Source organism: Lissotriton helveticus, chromosome 4_1 (genome assembly GCF_964261635.1).
Source record: "Lissotriton helveticus chromosome 4_1, aLisHel1.1, whole genome shotgun sequence".
NCBI lineage: Eukaryota > Metazoa > Chordata > Amphibia > Caudata > Salamandridae > Lissotriton > Lissotriton helveticus.
Window position 1 is genome coordinate 367592677 of NC_136063.1, and position 18325 is coordinate 367611001.

Here is an 18325-nt window from a genome sequence, read left to right on the forward strand (position 1 = left end):
AATGGGGCGACCCACGCCGAGTTTCAGCATTGTAGTATGACCACACAAGTACAGCAACTTGCTAGACATCACCTCGGTGCCATCCGGATCTCGGCGCCCCACTGCAGATGAAGTGCCTCTCAACTATGAAACCACCACGGTGACATCCGGATCTTGGCGCGTTGTGCTGCCTTCGGCCTATTCGCACATCGGTCCGCTACTGACGCCATCTCACAGGCTAATGGGGCGACCCACGCCGAGTTTCAGCATTGTAGGATGACCACACCAGTACAGCAACTTGCTAGACATCACCTCGGTGCCATCCGGATCTCGGCGCCCCACTGCAGATGAAGTGCCTCTCAACTATGAAACCACCACGGTGACATCCGGATCTTGGCGCGTTGTGCTGCCTTCGGCCTATTCGCACATCGGTCCGCTACTGACGCCATCTCACAGGCTAATGGGGCGACCCACGCCGAGTTTCAGCATTGTAGGATGACCACACCAGTACAGCAACTTGCTAGACATCACCTCAGTGCCATCCGAATCTTGGCATCTCAACGCCTAGTGGTATCTTCCATACAAAAAATATTGTTACGCTGCCTTTGGCCCCATTCGCACATCAGTCCGCAACTTAGACACCACCTCGGTGCCATCCGGATCTTGGAATGTCAGCACCTTTTGGTGTCTTCTCGTCAGAAAATATTGTTGCGCTGCCTTTGGCCCCATTCGCACATCAGTCCGCTACTGACGCCATCTCACAGGCTAATGGGGCGCCCCACGCCGACTTTCAGCATTGTAGAATAACCACACCAGTACAGCAACTTGCTAGACATCACCTCGGTGCCATCCGGATCTCGGCGCCCCACTGCAGATGAAGTGCCTCTCAACTATGAAACCACCACGGTGACATCCGGATCTTGGCGCGTTGTGCTGCCTTCGGCCTATTCGCACATCGGTCCGCTACTGACGCCATCTCACAGGCTAATGGGGCGACCCACGCCGAGTTTCAGCATTGTAGGATGACCACACCAACTTGCTAGACATCACCTCAGTGCCATCCGAATCTTGGCATCTCAACGCCTAGTGGTATCTTCCATACAAAAAATATTGTTACGCTGCCTTTGGCCCCATTCGCACATCAGTCCGCAACTTAGACATCACCTCGGTGCCATCCGGATCTTGGCATCTCAGCGCCTTGTGGTGTCAGTCAGAAAATATTGTTGTGCTGCCTTCGGCCTATTCGCACATCGGTCCGCTACTGACGCCATCTCACAGGCCAACGGGGCGCCCCACGCCGACTTTCAGCATTGTAGGATGGCCACACCAGTGCGGCAACTTGCTACACACCACCTCGGTGCCATCCGGATCTTGGCATCTCAGCGCCTTGTGGTGTCTTCTACTCCGGAAATATAGTAGAAAATATTGTTGCGCTGCCTTTGGCCCCATTCACACATTAGTCCGCTACTGACACCATCTCACAGGCCAACGGGGCGCCCCACGCCGACTTTCAACATTGTAGGATGGCCACAGAAGTGCGACAACTTACTAGACACCACCTCGGTGCCATCCGGATCTTGGCGCGTTGTGCTGCCTTCGGCCTATTCGCACATCGGTCCGCTACTGACGCAAACTCACAGGCCAACGGGGCGCCCAACGCCGACTTTCAGCATTGTAGGATGGCCACACCAGTGCGGCAACTTGCTACACACCACCTCGGTGCCATCCGGATCTTGGCGCGTAGTGAAGCTGCAGCAGCTGCAAATAAGCTTCAGACAGTGTTACAACCGCTGCTCAGAACTCTCAACTATGACACCACCTCGGTGCCATCCGGATCTTGGCGCGTTGTATTGCCTTCGGCCTATTCGCACATCGGTCCGCTACTGACGCCGCCTCACGTGCCAACGTATTTTCTCCGCATTTTATACCCTATGCCGCATAACAGGTCATGTGACTTGTTTATAAAACTTTTCATTGGTTCATTTTACTTTTGGTTTCCTAATGATGGAAGGCTTGATCATATGACCTAAAAACAACACTTTTCATTGGATGAAAACTTTTTTTTTCCCCCAAACGATGAAAGCCCCACCTTGTTTCTGGATGTTTCAGACTAAACTGGCGTCACCATGAGAGCACCACCATCTCGTAGCTCCGTCGTGGTCATTCCGCGAGCAATCATGGCAGCCGCTCCCCACCAGAAGCCTGCAGGAGTCGGGCCCCCAAAACTTTTGATGAATTCTCAAGGCGGAGGGGACGCTTTCGAGAATGGGGTCCAAGACCTAGCAGACAAGCGTCCGATTTCCAAGGTGTCCCAGGGCCATTTCAGTGGACCACGCCCAAAAAGGAAAGAGCCTGCCGCCATTTTGAGAGTCCTGTGGCAGCCGCCTATCGCTGCACCGCAAGAGTGGGCGCAACTCAGCTGAATGGCGGATTTTGACACAGTGGACCAAAAGCGGACGGAATGGCAACTGAAACGGTAAAGGGGCGCCCCACTAAAACAGATGAGACTCCACCTGGAGAGGCCCGTTCACGCCGCCTCCCCCGGGGCGCTCCACGCCGTTATTCGGAGCAGCATTGTAGGATACCAAAACCAGTGCGGCAACTTACTGGACATCACCTTGGTGCCATCGTTCTGCTGCCTTGGAACTATTCGCACAACAGTTTGCTACTGATGACCCACCCCCCGCGACGCCCCACGCCGTTATTTGCTGGGTGGCAACTTACTAGACATCACTTTCGTGTCATCTAGATTTCGGCGCGTTCTGCTGCCTTGGAACTATTCGCACAACAGTTTGCTACTGATCACCCACCCCCCGCGACGCCCCACGCCGGAAATCTGGACGTTGTGCTGCGTTGGGACTATTCGCACAGCCGACCGCTACTTCGTTGTTTTTCTCTAAAAATGTTTATATGTTATTACTATTTTTGTTTTCTTGTATATATTTATAAATTATTAAAGTTTTATAATCTTACTACTTTGTCGGAGTGCTATATATTTTTAATGTGACACATAATTGTAAAAACTTTGATGTACAAAGAGTCATCCCTGGAATCTTCCGCTTCACGCTCGGTCCCCTCCCCAATCACAATACAGGATGGTTTTCAGATAATAGCAACGCTTCTGCTGTGACGGATCTCATCGAGTGTGGGCCTTGATCTACTATAACTCCTTTGAAGAGGGGTGATTCTTTACAGCTGTGGCCATAAACTACATCTGCAGGGCTAGCTGATAGCCTAGGACCGGCCTGGACAATCGGACACAGAGGAAAAGGAGTGTCAGAGGGTGCGGTAGTGAATAGGGCGAAAGGGAGGTGTCGGGCGGGCACAGGGTGTGATTCTCAGGGAAGAGCAGCGCAGATGGGGGGAGGTTTATTACCCATGCATAAGACAGAGAGCGGGGGTGACCACTGCCTGGGTGAGATGCTTGCGAGGGTGGGGAGCCATGCTAAGGATCGACAGCGTGCACAGAGTGGGTCTGGTCAAGGCATCTAAAATGGCTGCCGTGCACGACAAAAGTGTGGCATTTGAAAAAAGACAAGATGGCGCACACAATGTTTTTCAACAATTCCTGATTTCCTTCGAATCGAACGTTAACAGACGTTGGGGCATATTACCAAAGTTAAGCGATATTTATCCCTAACGATGCATTGCAAAGATTTTTTTACCGTCAGAAATTATCGCAGATAAACCTTGCTATTATCAAGGTTTATCGCAAATACGATAAAAAACGAGCGCAATGCATTAATATCGCTGAAAACTCCGCGATATTCATGCATTACCGAGCTAATGCTCTTAGCCATGTTATCCACCTCCCATTGGATAACATGGCTAAGAACTGCTCAGGGCAGCTGTTACTTTTTGGAGATATTCGCGCTTATCTCGAATATTTCCAAAAGTTGATAATAGGAGATAGCGATGTTAGCGACTGTTTCCAGTCGCTAACATCTTGGCATGCCCACTTTGCATGTCATTAGTGATAAATATCACTCACATGCAAAGTGGGACCCAAGATGGTCGCTATCTCCTACTAGCCGTCGCTAACTGGTGTTAGCAACACCTAGGTAATACAGATATAATTTTATCTCCGCGAAGCGGAGCGCTGTTACAGATATATATCTTGTTTTTGAACGTTAATTTCTCAAAATGCACTGAAGCACATATATTGAGACATAGCAAAGGCACATCGGGCTACCAGTCCCTAATATTTTACCAAGTTTCGTGCAAATCCATTCAGCCGTTCGATTATTATTATTATTTTTTTTTTTTGCCCCGCGGGGCCCTTTTAAAACCTCCACATCAAACCTAGGGGGTCAGCGAGGATCTACTATGCCCCCTTATGGTCATTTGCCCCTTCGCTTTGGCCTCCTCTTGTCTCTCGATCCTACCGAGAGACAAGATGGCGGCCGCTACGTACTGTTTGGAATGTTTACAGACACCGGAGAGCCAATCAGCTTCGCTTCGCAAAGCTCCGTAACGCGAAAAGTACGCGAAGCGGTGCGCTGTTACAGATATATATCTTTTTTTGAACGTTAATTTCTCAAAATCCACTGAAGCACATATATTGAGACCTAGCAAAGGCACATCGGGCTACCAGTCCCTACAATTTTGCCAAGTTTCGTGCAAATCCATTCAGCCGTTCGATTATTATTATTATTTATTTTTTTTGCCCGGCGGGGCCCTTTTAAAACCTCCACATCAAACCTAGGGGGTCAGCGAGGATCTACTATGCCCCCTTATGGTCATTTGCCCCTTCGCTTTGGCCTCCTCTTGTCTCTCGATCCTACCGAGAGACAAGATGGCGGCCGCTACGGACTGTTTGGAATGTTGACAGACGCCACAGAACCAATCAGCTTCGCTTCACAAAGCTCCGTTGCGCGAAAAGTACGCGTCCTGGGCCGCTGCCCGGTCCGCTGTTACAGATATATATCTTTTTTTAAACGTTAATTTCTCAAAATCCACTGGAGCACATATATTGAAACCTACAAAAGGCACATCGGGCTACCAGTCCCTACAATTTTGCCAAGTTTCGTGCAAATCCATTCAGCCGTTCGGGCTAAAAGTGAGGCCAACCGCCCTATGGAAAACTCAATGTTAAAAACACGTTTTGGGACCCCCCTTTTTTCTCGGCCCCCCCTGGACGAACCCCCCCAAATTTCCAGGGGCTGCTCAGAAACAAAATGTTCCATTTTCCAGAAAATTTCAGCCAATTCCGTCCACAAACGCCAAAGTTATTAGACATAGAATTTTCAAAAAACCCATAGGGAAAAAATCCTAACTATATATACCTACTGGCGACCGCCAGTAGGTAATATATATATATATATATATATATATATATATATATATATATATATATATATATATATATATATATATATATATATATATATATATATATATATATATATATATATATATATATATATATATGTGTGTATATTTGGGAATATATGTATGTGTGTGCATATATATATATATATATATATATACATATATATATATATATATATATATATAAATATATTAGTTATTTTAGTATGACATAGTCACCGTTCAACAACCTAAGCACACACATCACAGATGAATGTTTCTAACATGCCTTATAAATAAGTTCATGCTATGTTCTGAACTCTACAGTTTTCAAAACAAATGTTCTCAAATTGTGCTTCTGTTCTTATGAAACAGGAGCCCTTGATGAGTACAATTGTTGCCCAGTGGGACAGTCATTTGTCATCACTTGTCATGCATAATAAGCAGGAGCCTGTGTTAAAAATGCACTCTAATTATTACCTTGTAGGATCTCATCCCTAATTTCCTTGAATGATGAGTAGTTTATATGATTAATCATCGAGCCTTGTATTCTCTTTTGCCACCTAAAAAGATTAAACAAGCGTTGGAAAAGTCAATAGGTCTCGCCTGAGAGATTTATTGGCTTCGTCAAGATATTTTTTTAGTCCTTGATAGGGCACAAAAACAACAGATAGTCAATTCACGTTATATTAATAGTAGGTAAAATGTTTGACCTCAGCCTTTCAATTTTTCAGTGGACATCTTGAGAAGCCTCCAGAACGTTCCCTTTTCTCTGGAGCATGCTATTTAACTGAAGGGATAGTATTTTGTTGTCGCGTTTTTATAGCGCTTAGTCTACGTTGTCAGATTCTGTGGAATAAGAGGCTGTTGGAGCTATTCTCTCTGATAAGTGTGCACAGAAATCTGGATGAATCGTGCTTCGTATGTGATCTCGAGTTTTCAGATGTGTGTTCATAAAGGTTATCAAGTCCCAGTGATCACTGCAATGCAACATGGAAACAAAAAAATCATCTAGCCGGTTGCCAACATTTTATAGGTTACTACAAAAGATTGTGCATGAACATGTCCTGAAATGTATATAGAGAAATTTATTTAAACAAGGAACGTCAGAAGGGTAAAACTCTAAGATTTATTTTGTTTTAACCCCACAGTGATTAGAAAACTGGGGATTTGCCGAACGTTAACTTTACGTTTTCTGAGGTGTTTTTGTAAACTTTTCTTTAAAGTGCTTGAACTCATTTTGTATTCTATTTACGTCATTTGGGAGGTAAGAATCATTGTATTTGACTGGATGAAGGGAGATTTTGATGTGGATGGGCATCCTTGTGAATCTAGTGAAAGATTACCTAAGGCTGTAAAAGAATGGGTTTGCAGAGAAAGAGATTGTTAGAAATAAAGGGCCTCATTTACAAAAAATTGATGTAGGTCAGCGACGCAAGTCTTTTTGCTGCGCTGCCATACGCCAATTTGAAAGTGCAGTAATGCAGCGTATTTACAAGACAAGATGCGGCTCGGTGGAGCGGTGGAGGGGGTCAGCTGAAACCCTCAGTGCGCCTCCTGAGACACTGCAGATGACACAGCCACTGCAGGTAGGGAGAGGAGGTCCACAGACAAGGCCTCTCGCCTCAATGTTGCGTGGGTTCATCGGGCGGCCAGAAACTCTGTGACCGCTCGACTGGAAAAGAGGTTCTGACCCGGTGAGGGCTCCGCTGCACCAATGTCAGGCAGGAGGATTACGCTGCTGACGACGAGAGTGCGGTCCACCACTTCGCCAATGTGGCGTGCCAGGTTCTCGGGGTAACATGGTCATTGCTTACTTGGGGGCCCACCCTGATGCCAAAATAAATGACACACAACCACAGTAGAATGCTGGGTACGGGCGAAGACCTTGAGCAGTCTTACGCCCCTTTATTTATCTCCTTGGGCGAGCTCGCACTGAGGAGTGGTACAGGGTGCTACATTGTAGAGCAGTAGCTGGGTGGCTAACTACAGGGTGGTACAGGCAGGAAACCTCAAGCGGTAGCACAGCAAATAATTGTAGGTCCAGGTGCTGTAGAATGATGCCCCAGTCGCAGCTGGCATTTATCATGAGTGGGAGGGTGGGGGGTCGCGTGGGTACGGGGGATGGTAAAATAATACATTTAAAAAACATACACTCTTCGGCCGGCCGTTTCAAGCGATTTCTCAGCTCCTGCATCAGTTCTCCTGCCTCCAGCAGGAACAGGAAGCAGGCAGCCTCCATCCCATCCCCTAAGCTAATAACAGTGCTGCAATGGCAGCATTGTCATTGGTTGGGGCGGCACACAGCCAGGCGCCTATGGGAGGCCATTTTCTCCATGTAGGCTGAATTGCAGCCTGCAGGGCGAAACGGCAGAGTACGCATGACTGGTTTGGGCACCCCCAGAGGGACACCATTTCCCTCCTGCCCACCCCTGCTCATAGAGCAGCCCCGCCCACCCACCCGCAAGCAAACACTTTTGCTTTCTCACAGTGCGAGAAGCAGAAACATAAAGTGGTAGTTTTACCATTTAATGTTTCTGCTTCTAGCACTGCGAGAAAGCAGTGGGGAGACGCGCCTCCGTCCTAGTGGAGAAACCGCCCTTGCGAGGCCCTGCATGAAGCTTCATTTCATTCCTTTGAGACTCACCACACTCACCCCCCATCTCCCTAGTCATTCTCATCAAAAGGTGGTATGTGCTCAATATAAACCACTGACCGCAGGCTATTATTTTAATTATATTTTTGTAGCTTTATTCAGTGCAAACTCTACTCGAATATATCAGAGTGCTTTACATGTGCACCAGTTGCATTATAAATGGACACGTTCATTTTTAAGCATGGGAGATAAGCGGGTCGATTCCGATTCGGGAAAAACCGCTCCGAATAGCCGTTCGGAGCGTTGTTCCCATACGAATCGTACCCTGCAACGCCCCCCGTACGTACAACGAAGTACGATTCGTACCAGGAGCCGTACTCCGTACGAGTCGTACAGAGACCGTACGACTCTAATCTCCGTACAATTCTCCCTCGGAACCCGCTGTACGCGACATCTATACGGTTCGCGGCTGGTTTTTACGACCCAGCAAGTACGATACGTGTCGGGTACGCACCGTATGACCTTTTTTCTACGGGAGCTGAAAACAGCCGCAAAAGCAGAGTTCACGCCAAAACAGGTACGGAACGGCCCCCCAGGTACGGTGCGTACCCCCCATGATCGCAGGGGTATGCACCGTACCCTACGATGGGTGTACGAGCCGTACCCCCATTGTACAATGGGGGTACGGCTCGTACACCCATCGTACAAGGGGTACGGCTCGTACACCCATCGTACAATGGGGGTACGTCTCGTACACCCCATGATCGCAGGGGTACGGGGCGTACCCCTGCGATCATGGGGTGTACGGACTGTACGGTGTGTATGTGTTTGTGTGCTTTTCCGTACGACTCGCCCTTATCTGACGTGGACCGTACGAATCGCGTCCCCGGTCTGGATCGTACTCGTCAGGTCGTACGGCATGTGTACGAGTTGTACGGTATGTGTACGAGTCGTACGGTTCACGGTTTCAGGCTTGCAATACGTACGGATCGTGACGATTCGGACGGATTCATGGAATACGGATCGTACTTCGCGACTCGGATGGACGGGTACGATTCGTACGGAGAAGGCTCCGGATACAAATCGTACGGACATTTTTTTTCTCGAATCGGAATCGACCTCAAAGTGATTTGTCCAGAATCTGCCCGGCCTGCGGCTGGTCGCCTATTTGGACACCGATCAACGTGTATAGGCCTGCCGAAGCTTGTGTTAAACATCTATGCCTGTTGCTTAATACGAGGTCACTGGGCTGTCATGCCCTGCACTTATATGATCTCCTAGTGAGGGAAAATCCTTTGTGTCTTCTCCTAACCGAAACTTGGCTGGGAGAGGCATCTAATCCGGACATTTTCTCTGCCATTCCTCCGGCCTATAACATCTTCCGGCAGGATAGAGGGAAGGGTAGGGGCGGTGGAGTAGCTGTGGTGGTGAGGAAGAACGTTTCTTGCTCAGTTCTCCCTCTGAATCCCATCGGGGGCTCGGAGTCCATTGCTTTTACGCTCAGACTGTCCCCGGCCCAAGCGCTCAAGGAGCTGCTGGTCTATAGGGTGCCAGGCCCTATGGGCTCCTTCTTGGAGGACCTGCAGATAGCGATTTCCGAGTTGGTGCTGACTACACAGCATTGTGTAGTGGCAGGCGACTTCAACTTCCATCTTGACGTGACAGGTGACCCGGACACTATCAAACTGCTGGACATTACATCTCCGCTGGGCCTCGCACCGTTTGTGTCAGGTCCTACGCATGAGAAAGGGCATACCCTTGATCAGGTGTTCTCGTCAGTCCCGATTGCTGATGTCGAAACTATGCCGGTGCTCTGGACGGATCATAGGCTGATTAGGTTTTCCGTGCTGGAGAATGGGCGGCTGGATAACAGCGCCCCCATGTTGCCCAGACCAGCCTCAAGAGCGTTGCATAGAGTGACGCCTGATATGTTGGAGCAGGCGCTCACGGAACATCCCTGCCACCTCTCGGGTGATCTGGAAAGAGACACGGAGGCTCTGCAGCGGTGGCTGACTGAAAGGCTGGACGATCTTGCCCCAAAGGCAGCCCCTCGTTCCACGGTATTACGGCAATCTGCGCCGTGGTTCACGGAGGCGCTGCGGGTGGCCCGCAGCCAGTGCAAGGTTGCTGAGCGGGCCTGGCGCCTTCAGTATAATGGGGAGGCCAAACTTGCCTATAGGGCGGTTGTAAAGGCCTATCACCGGGACATCCTAGGTGCCAAGAAAGAATACCTTAATAGGAGGATCGACGCGGCGGCGAACTCCTGTAAGGAGATCTTCACCGTGGTGAAGGAGTTTACGACCCCCAGTTCCCACTCACCCCCGCCAGTATCATCGGATGCGTGGGCGTGTGATCTCGCCAGTTTTTTTACCAACAAGATCAAGGCGATTCAGGTTTTCTTCTCGGAGAGCTTGGAAGAGGGTGGCTGCGGCCCCGGGGCGGGACATGGGTCATCGTCCACGCCTGTCGCAGCGCTGGCAGATTTTCCTGCTGTCACTAGCGAGGCGTCTCGGGTGCTGCTGGCCAGCCTCAAATCAGGCTCGCCACTTGACCCCTGCCCTGCCAAATTTTTGGCAGGGATGGCGGCGGTGGTGAATCCCCTGGTTAATCCCATCCTCAATGCCTCCCTGAGGGAGGGGAGTGTCCCTCGCACCTGGAAAAGGGCGATGGTTATCCCCCTCCTGAAAAAGCCTGGTCTTGATGCCGAGGTTTTGGCCAACTATAGGCCAATTTCACTTCTCCCGGCTCTGGCCAAGATCACTGAGAAACATGTCCATGGAGTCTTGTCGAGCTTTCTTGAAACCAACAATCTGCTCCATCCTTCCCAATCCGGATTCCGTCCTAATTTTAGCACGGAAACGGCGTTGTTGGAGGTATCGGAGATCATCAGGGAGACCTTGGATGTCGGTGGCAAGGCCATGTTAGTCATGTTGGACCTGTCGGCGGCCTTTGACACCGTCCCCCATGAGGCGCTCCTCGCCAGGCTCCATGACAACGGCATTAGGGGGACGGTGTTCAAATGGTTTACATCTTTTCTTGAAGGCCGCCGCCAGACGATCTGGGTTTCCCAGAGCTCCGCCGAGATGCCGCCATTGGGAGTCGGGGTTCCACAGGGTTCTGTGTTGAGCCCGTCGTTGTTTAACATCTTCATGTCCCCTCTGGCGGCGGCGGTGGAGGCTTATGGGGCCCAGATCGTGTCCTACGCCGATGACACGCAACTCCTCTTCACATGCCGTAAAGATCAGGCATTCGATGGAGAGAGTATTCGGGGCTGTCTGGGCATGGTCTTCGACTGGTTCCAGCGGAACAGCCTGAAGGCCAACTCCAGTAAGTCGGAGGTCCTATTCTTCGGCTGTGCCACCGACCCTGAGTGGCGGCAATGGTGGCCGTCTGAAATGTGTCCTCCCGCACAGTCATCATTGGTCGCCAAAAATCTTGGTGTTAAACTGGACAATAAGCTTTCATTGAGAGCTCATGTCCTTGGTCTGGCCGGCACCTGTTTCGGCATGTTGAAGATGCTCCGCAAGTTCCTTCCACTGCTTTCTGTGGAGCATAGGCGGATTACCGTGCAGGCGCTTATTGGATCCAGGTTGGATTACGCCAACGCCCTCTTTCTTGGCCTCCCTGACTACCTAGTCCAGCGCCTGCAGGTGGCACAAAACTCTGCTGCCCGTGCCATCTTTGGCCTGCATAGGCGAGCACGAGCTTCTGGGCTGCTGCAAACGCTCCACTGGTTGCCCATCCGGAAGCGGATTATGTTTAAATCCCTGACGCTGATGCACAAAGCATTGTTTGGCTCAGGGGCCGGGTACCTACGGCGCAGGTTGGCCTTCTATCGCCCAGTTCGCTCACTGCGGTCTGAATCTCTTTTTACTGCCGTGGTTCCGCGTGTGAGGAAGGCCCGTACTGGGGGCCGCTCTTTCAGCTGCAAGGCACCCCAGTTGTGGAATTCTCTTCCACTGGCGCTACGCAGCACCCCCAATCTGCTTCAGTTTAGGAAGAGCCTGAAGACTTGGCTTTTTAATCTCTAGTTTCTTTCTGGTGGGTCTTTTCTGTTTCTTGTATCTGTTTTTCCCTGTTATGTTATTCTACATTGAGCTGCCTGTGGAAAGCGCCGGGACACTCTTTTAGAGTAGCCGTGCGCTATATAAACTTATTTTAACATAACATAACAAAGGGTGTGTAAGGCTCCAGCCAGGCTCTAATCCGGTTTCCCAGCTTCAAAGGCGGCCCCAATAGTCGTTAAGCCACATTCTTTCCTTAGATAGGATAGGGTGGAGTTCCAGAAGGAGAAGGGGCTGCTCCTCCTCAATGGGGAGAAGAAGAAAACGGCAATAACGCGTGTGACTTCATGAATTGAATAAAAACAAAACAAGTGCTGCGAAGCTGTAATGAAACCTACTGCATGTGTAAAATTAAATGCACCCCACTGTAATGTTTCCTGGCTCTCGAGTGCATCGAGTCAGACTTGTATTCAGACATCTGCCTGCCCAACAGACATCAACTCAAGGGAAATAACTGCTGTCTATCTGCGCTATTCAGTGACTTGCACAGTTGTGCTACTCTGGACCTTCATTGCTGACTTTTTATCGCCATGTTTTCCTGTTTCCAGACCTTCTGCAAAATACTAAATTTTTTTTTTTTTTTTTAAATCAGGGCCATGTACATGGCATCCTGAAAATGCAGAGCAAAGCATTGATCCATAAACTGTGATTTTCAAAGACCACAGAAGTGGGAAGGAACTGCCCACTTAGTGCCTATTAATGGGGATAAAATAAAGTACAGGCTTTTTCAATACCTGTATTTGACTTCGCTGTGATAATGTGGTTGCAGTCCGGTAATTTATGCTATCAAAAGTGAGTTTTGAAAGGCTGTGCATTTTCCTTCCTTTGTGCGGTGTCACCCCACGTGCACACCCACATGCAGAATTGCAGGAGAATCAGTCTTCCATTAGCTCAGCTTTTCTAAACAATATTTTGCAATTACTGCCACTGATAGACCTGAAAGGAGCCTTTTTAAGGCTTTAGGCCTTTTATGTAAAGTACAGGTGCATTTTCTGGGTAACATCTCGGGGTAAATACAGAGCAGTCTCCAGTTCTATCTGAATGATAATTGAAACTTCTGGAGTACTGCCTTCCTTCTGACTTGTGATCATGTCATATAGGATTTGTAACAATGTCACTTGATTCTATAACAAGATTCATAGGTAAATTAGAGCAGTTGGTGATAATGCCTGCCTGTTGATGGATGGGATCCTCTATGGAATGAACTTATGAAGAAACAGCCTTCTTGTGTCCAGCACTTATGTTACAGGAATGCTTCACTGGCGTAGTTGGCAGGGTATACAGCAGGAATATTGACGGGGAAATATCGACAAGCAGAAATATCGAGGTAAGAATATCGTCTGTGTTAAATATCGATGAATTAAATATCGATGAAGTAAATATTGTTTTTTTAGTACAGCAGAAATATCGACATTGTTAAATATCGTTGTAGTAAATATAGTTGAAATAAATATCGATGTAAATAATATCAATATTATGTTTTTAATGGTATAATTTGTTTACTTGTTTAATAGTTCTGTTATTTTATTTATATTGTAAATGTTTTTATGTGAATAATAAATGTCATTTTATAATATTTTTTTAGTAAATATTTTAGGAGCGGGTTGTTGGGTTTATAGGGGATAAGGGTGCGTAGTAATTTAAAAAATTTGTGTGAACATTTTTTAGAAATGTAAGATTTGAAGGAAATACATTTCAAAATTCAAAATTCGAAATTTGAAAATAGAAATTTTTTAATATATTTTTAATTAGTTATTATAAAATGTGTGAATCTTTTAGGAGCGGGTTGTTGGATTTATAGGGGATAAGGGTGGGTAGTATTTAAAAAATGTGTGTTTACATTTATTTAAAATGTGAAATTTTAAGGAAATACATTTCTAAATTCGAAATGTGAAATTAGAAAATGTATTATATATTATTAATTATTATTTATTATAAAATGTGTAAATCTTTTAGGAGTGGTTTGTTGAGTTTATAGGGTATAAGGGTGGGTAGTAATTTACAAAATGTGTGTGAAATTTATTTTAAAATTTAACATGTTAAGGAAATACATTTCAAAATTTGAAATTTGAAATTTGAAAATATTAGATTATCATAATATTTTATATATTATAAAATTTGTAAATAGTTTTGGATTGGTTAGTTGTTGTTTATAGTGGGTAATTGTGGGTAGCAATTTACCAAAGTTGATGAGAAATTTTTTGAAAAATAAATGTTTTGGAGTAAAAATTGTAACATTTTTGAAAATTAAAAAATTTAAAATTTTAATTTTATTTCAAAGAAAATATGGTATATATTATTAATTATTGTACATATATTTAGGGAGTGGATTATTGTATTTATTGGGGAAAAGAGTGGGTAATCATTTTAAAAAGTTCAGATTCATTTTATATTAAATTAGATAAATAGATTTAAATTTAATTTATATTTCGAAATGTTAAATTTGTATTTTAAAATTTTTAATTTGTAAATTAGGATATTTTTACTATCCAGCAGTTACCCTGAATTATGTTGGTTTTGGAGTTAGAATTGTAAATCATTATGGTTGACTGTCCAGCACTTTCCCTGAGTTATGTTGGATTTGGAGTTAGAATAGTAAATTAATATGGTTTACTGTCCAGCACTTTCCCTGAGTTATGTTGGACTTGGAGTTACAATAGTAAATTATTATGGTTTACTGTCCAGCGCTTTCCCTGAGTTATGTTGGATTTGGAGTTAGAATAGTAAATTATTATGGTTTACTGTCCAGCACTTTCCCTGAGTTATGTTGGATTTGGAGTTAGAATATTAAATTAATATGGTTTACTGTCCAGCACTTTTCCTAAGTTATGTTAGATTTGGAGTTAGAATAGTAAATTATTATGGTTGACTGTCCGGCACTTTCCCTGAGTTATGTTGGATTTGGAGTTAGAATAGTAAATTATTATGGTTGACTGTCCAGCACTTTCTCAGAGTTATGTTGGATTTGGAGTTAGAATAGTAAATTATTATGGTTTACTGTCAAGCACTTTTCCTGAGTTATGTTGGACTTGGAGTTAGAATATTAAATTAATATGGTTTACTGTCCAGCACTTTTCCTGAGTTATGTTAGATTTGGAGTTAGAATAGTAAATTATTATGGTTGACTGCCCAGCACTTTCCCTGAGTTATGTTGGATTTGGAGTTAGAATAGTAAATTATTATGGTTTACTGTCCAGCACTTTTCCTGAGTTATGTTGGATTTGGAGTGAGAATAGTAAATTATTATGGTTTACTGTCCAGCACTTTCCCTGAGATATGTTAGATTTGGAGTTAGAATAGTAAATTATTATGGTTTACTGTCCAGCACTTTTCCCGAGTTATGTTAGATTTGGAGTTAGAATAGTAAATTGTTATGGTTTACTGTCCAGCACTTTCCCTGAGTTATGTTGGATTTGGAGTTAGAATAGTATTTTTTTGTTGATTTACTATATAGTGTTTTCTTTTACTTTAATTTTGTTTGGAATTATAATACTGAATTAAGTTTTGTGAATAATTTTTAAATTATAACATTATAAATAATTACAAATTATTATTGTTTTAATTCTTTTTCAATAAGCTGTAACGTATTTTGAAGTATTTAATAGATTATATTTAATAACATATGCATATAAATGAATTACACATTTTTGTAACATTTTATTATTTATTTCACATGCATGTACTGTTTATATATGTAATGTGATGTGTGTTAATAAATAATTTTTATTGAGTATATTTGAATTAATAAGTATGTTTATATTTATTGTTGTATTAATAATTACTTTATAAGTAAATTAAATATATACTATATTAATATATGTTTATTTAGTATTTATTTAAAAGGTAATAATAATTATATTGTTATGTTGTTGAGAGGAGTGTGTATTTAATGTTAAATAAAATTGTCGATAATTTTTGTATTCATTAATAGGCTGTATGTAAGTCGATAATAGTGATGTCGATATTTTTGTAGTGTTTCATATTATTTAAAGTATTTTCGATATTTTTGTAGTTGATATGTTTGTAGTCGATATAATTTAAAACAATATTTTTGTAGTCAATAATAAAATATCGATATTTGTGTAAATCCTTGTTTAAGTATGTGGTGACGATATTTTTGTGTACGATATTTTTGCGGCGATGATTTTGTAGGTCTGTGTTTTTGTTATCGATATTTGATCAGGGATCCGTTGGCAGGATGCCTAATGAGGATGCGAACACAAAGGATTGGTGAGAGATACCTTTTATTTCATAAAAGCATACTTAATATGCTGGGAACCTAACTGATTCAAGGATTCCCTCTCGCCTTGCTTTTTAAAAATTTGAAACTTCTACTTAAATTTAACCAAGACAATTATTAGCATATGTCGATATTCTCCTGCTTAGGATTGGGAGTTTCGCCGCATGCTCGCCCCTCTATCTTGATTTGTGGAGTTGGGAGGTATTGGTCGATGCGGGCTCATCCTTGCCTGTTTGGAGTTTTGTTCTTTGATTTGGTAAAGCACTTGATGTTTTGGCAGTGCATTTCTGAAAGAGCTGATAATTATCGCTTAGTTGAATCATATTTCTTGATTCATGATTCAATTACACTTCTGGATCGTCCTGTTTCTCAGTTGTGACAACCCATAAAGAAAGGGAAATAGGCTTGGAAGTAATTTTGGGACTTGGCTGCGGCGAGAGCAATATTACTTGTTCAAGTTTTGAAAATAAACACTGACGTAAATCAGCATTGTTACCTGAGAGTTGACGTAGTGTGGATTGGAATGTTTTCCATTGATTCAGCTTCGACATTGTCCCTGGAATGTCGAGTCTTGTTTAGGTGTCACTGCTCAGCTGCGTTCTACGTCATTCCTCAGCTTGAAAATACGTGGCAGCCATCTTGGATGATTCAAACTTGTCTCTTGCAAGTTCAAGCTTGTGATTGTCAAATTGGTAGCTGGAGACAACGTCTCCTAACAATGAGCTTGTAGTTCTGGCAACCCTGACGCGCATCATTCATTTATATTTTCACGCTGATGCGCAAGCTTACAGTGATTAATTTTCTCTTTGGCTGATGCGCACAGCCTATCTTCGTTGATTTGTACATTACGCTGATGCACACAGCATTGCTCATTGGCAATACTTTCTCATGTTTAATGCTAATACTCAAAACTAACTAATGCGCACAGCATAGATTTTGTGATTTATATTTTGCGCTGATGCGCACAGCTTGTACTCATTGAGTTTTACTTCCTGCTGCTGTGCACAGCTCTGCTCATTTATCAATAATTGTTACTGTTATGTGCTCATACTCAAAACAAGCTGAATTGTGCTTTGCATATGCAGTGGGATTAGTAGTATGTTTACTTGCCATTTAATAGTTAGTGACTTTTCATTAATACTTATTTTCTTTCCATACAAGTTATTGTTAGTGTTTCATTTAAAATGCTGAATGTTAGTGCTGCTCCTTTCTTTCTTACTAGTTCAGGAACTCCACCCATACAATGGAAAAAATGGAAAGTTGTTTTTGAAAGATATCTAGAGTGTGTGGCTCTTCCCTTAGCACGGAAAGGCAAATGTTATACCCTACTAAGTTGTATTTGCATACCCTAGCTGCTCTGCCAGAATGTTAGTTGGTTATAGAATGTTGGTGTGCCTGTGATGCGTGGAATGCCTGGGTGTCTGAGTGGATGAGTCTTGTCAGTTAGAGATGGACTGAGCAGCTAGGCAGGCTGCTCCTGGTTGGGCTGGTACCACACCAAGGCTAGCTGGACTCAAGACTGATGTAACTTGGATTTAAGACTAAATAATGAAGACTTGAAAATACATCTTGGCTCCTGGTGTCCACCTTTACAGGACACAACATATTTTGGCGACGAGTGACTTGGACCCTTGCGTCTTCAAGGTCAGTACAGAAACCAAAAAAGATTACAAAGAAACTACATGAGAAACTAAAGGATTTCACAAGCAAAGAGGGTGTTCATGCTCCCAGGATCTTTTTGGCTTTGCTTGGTGCACAGATGTGTTCTCTAATGAAGAAAAGGATCTTTCATTATTTTTAAATCCTGGCAGTGCACTTTGTTTATATGCTGACACCGGACTGTGTTGAGTTGTCACCGGACTGTGTTTTGAGCCCCTCTTACCAAATGTGTGAGTTTTTTTTCACACCAGAACGTCCTCCTTTAATCTTCACCTACAGTGTGGTCTATAAGTTATGACAAAGGGTTGGTATTGCTTACCTTTGTAATCGTTTACTCAACTTGGGTGTAAGTGTGTTGTAACCTTTGTACCCTTACGCAAGGGAAGTTGTTTTCCAGAAAAATTTGGGTGAGGAGTAGCTCATCGGTGTGTTGTATAGGGGCATCTTTGTTTGTTTTTGAGGGGGATGTTTAGAGGT

The 18325-nt window shown here is 44.3% G+C and overlaps 1 protein-coding gene across 1 annotated transcript in view; it reads right to left on the reverse strand.

The window, feature by feature from the left end:
• TRHR (thyrotropin releasing hormone receptor) overlaps positions 1 to 18325 on the reverse strand; it is a 743391-nt gene that overhangs the window by 197850 nt on the left and 527216 nt on the right. The window lies entirely within an intron of this gene.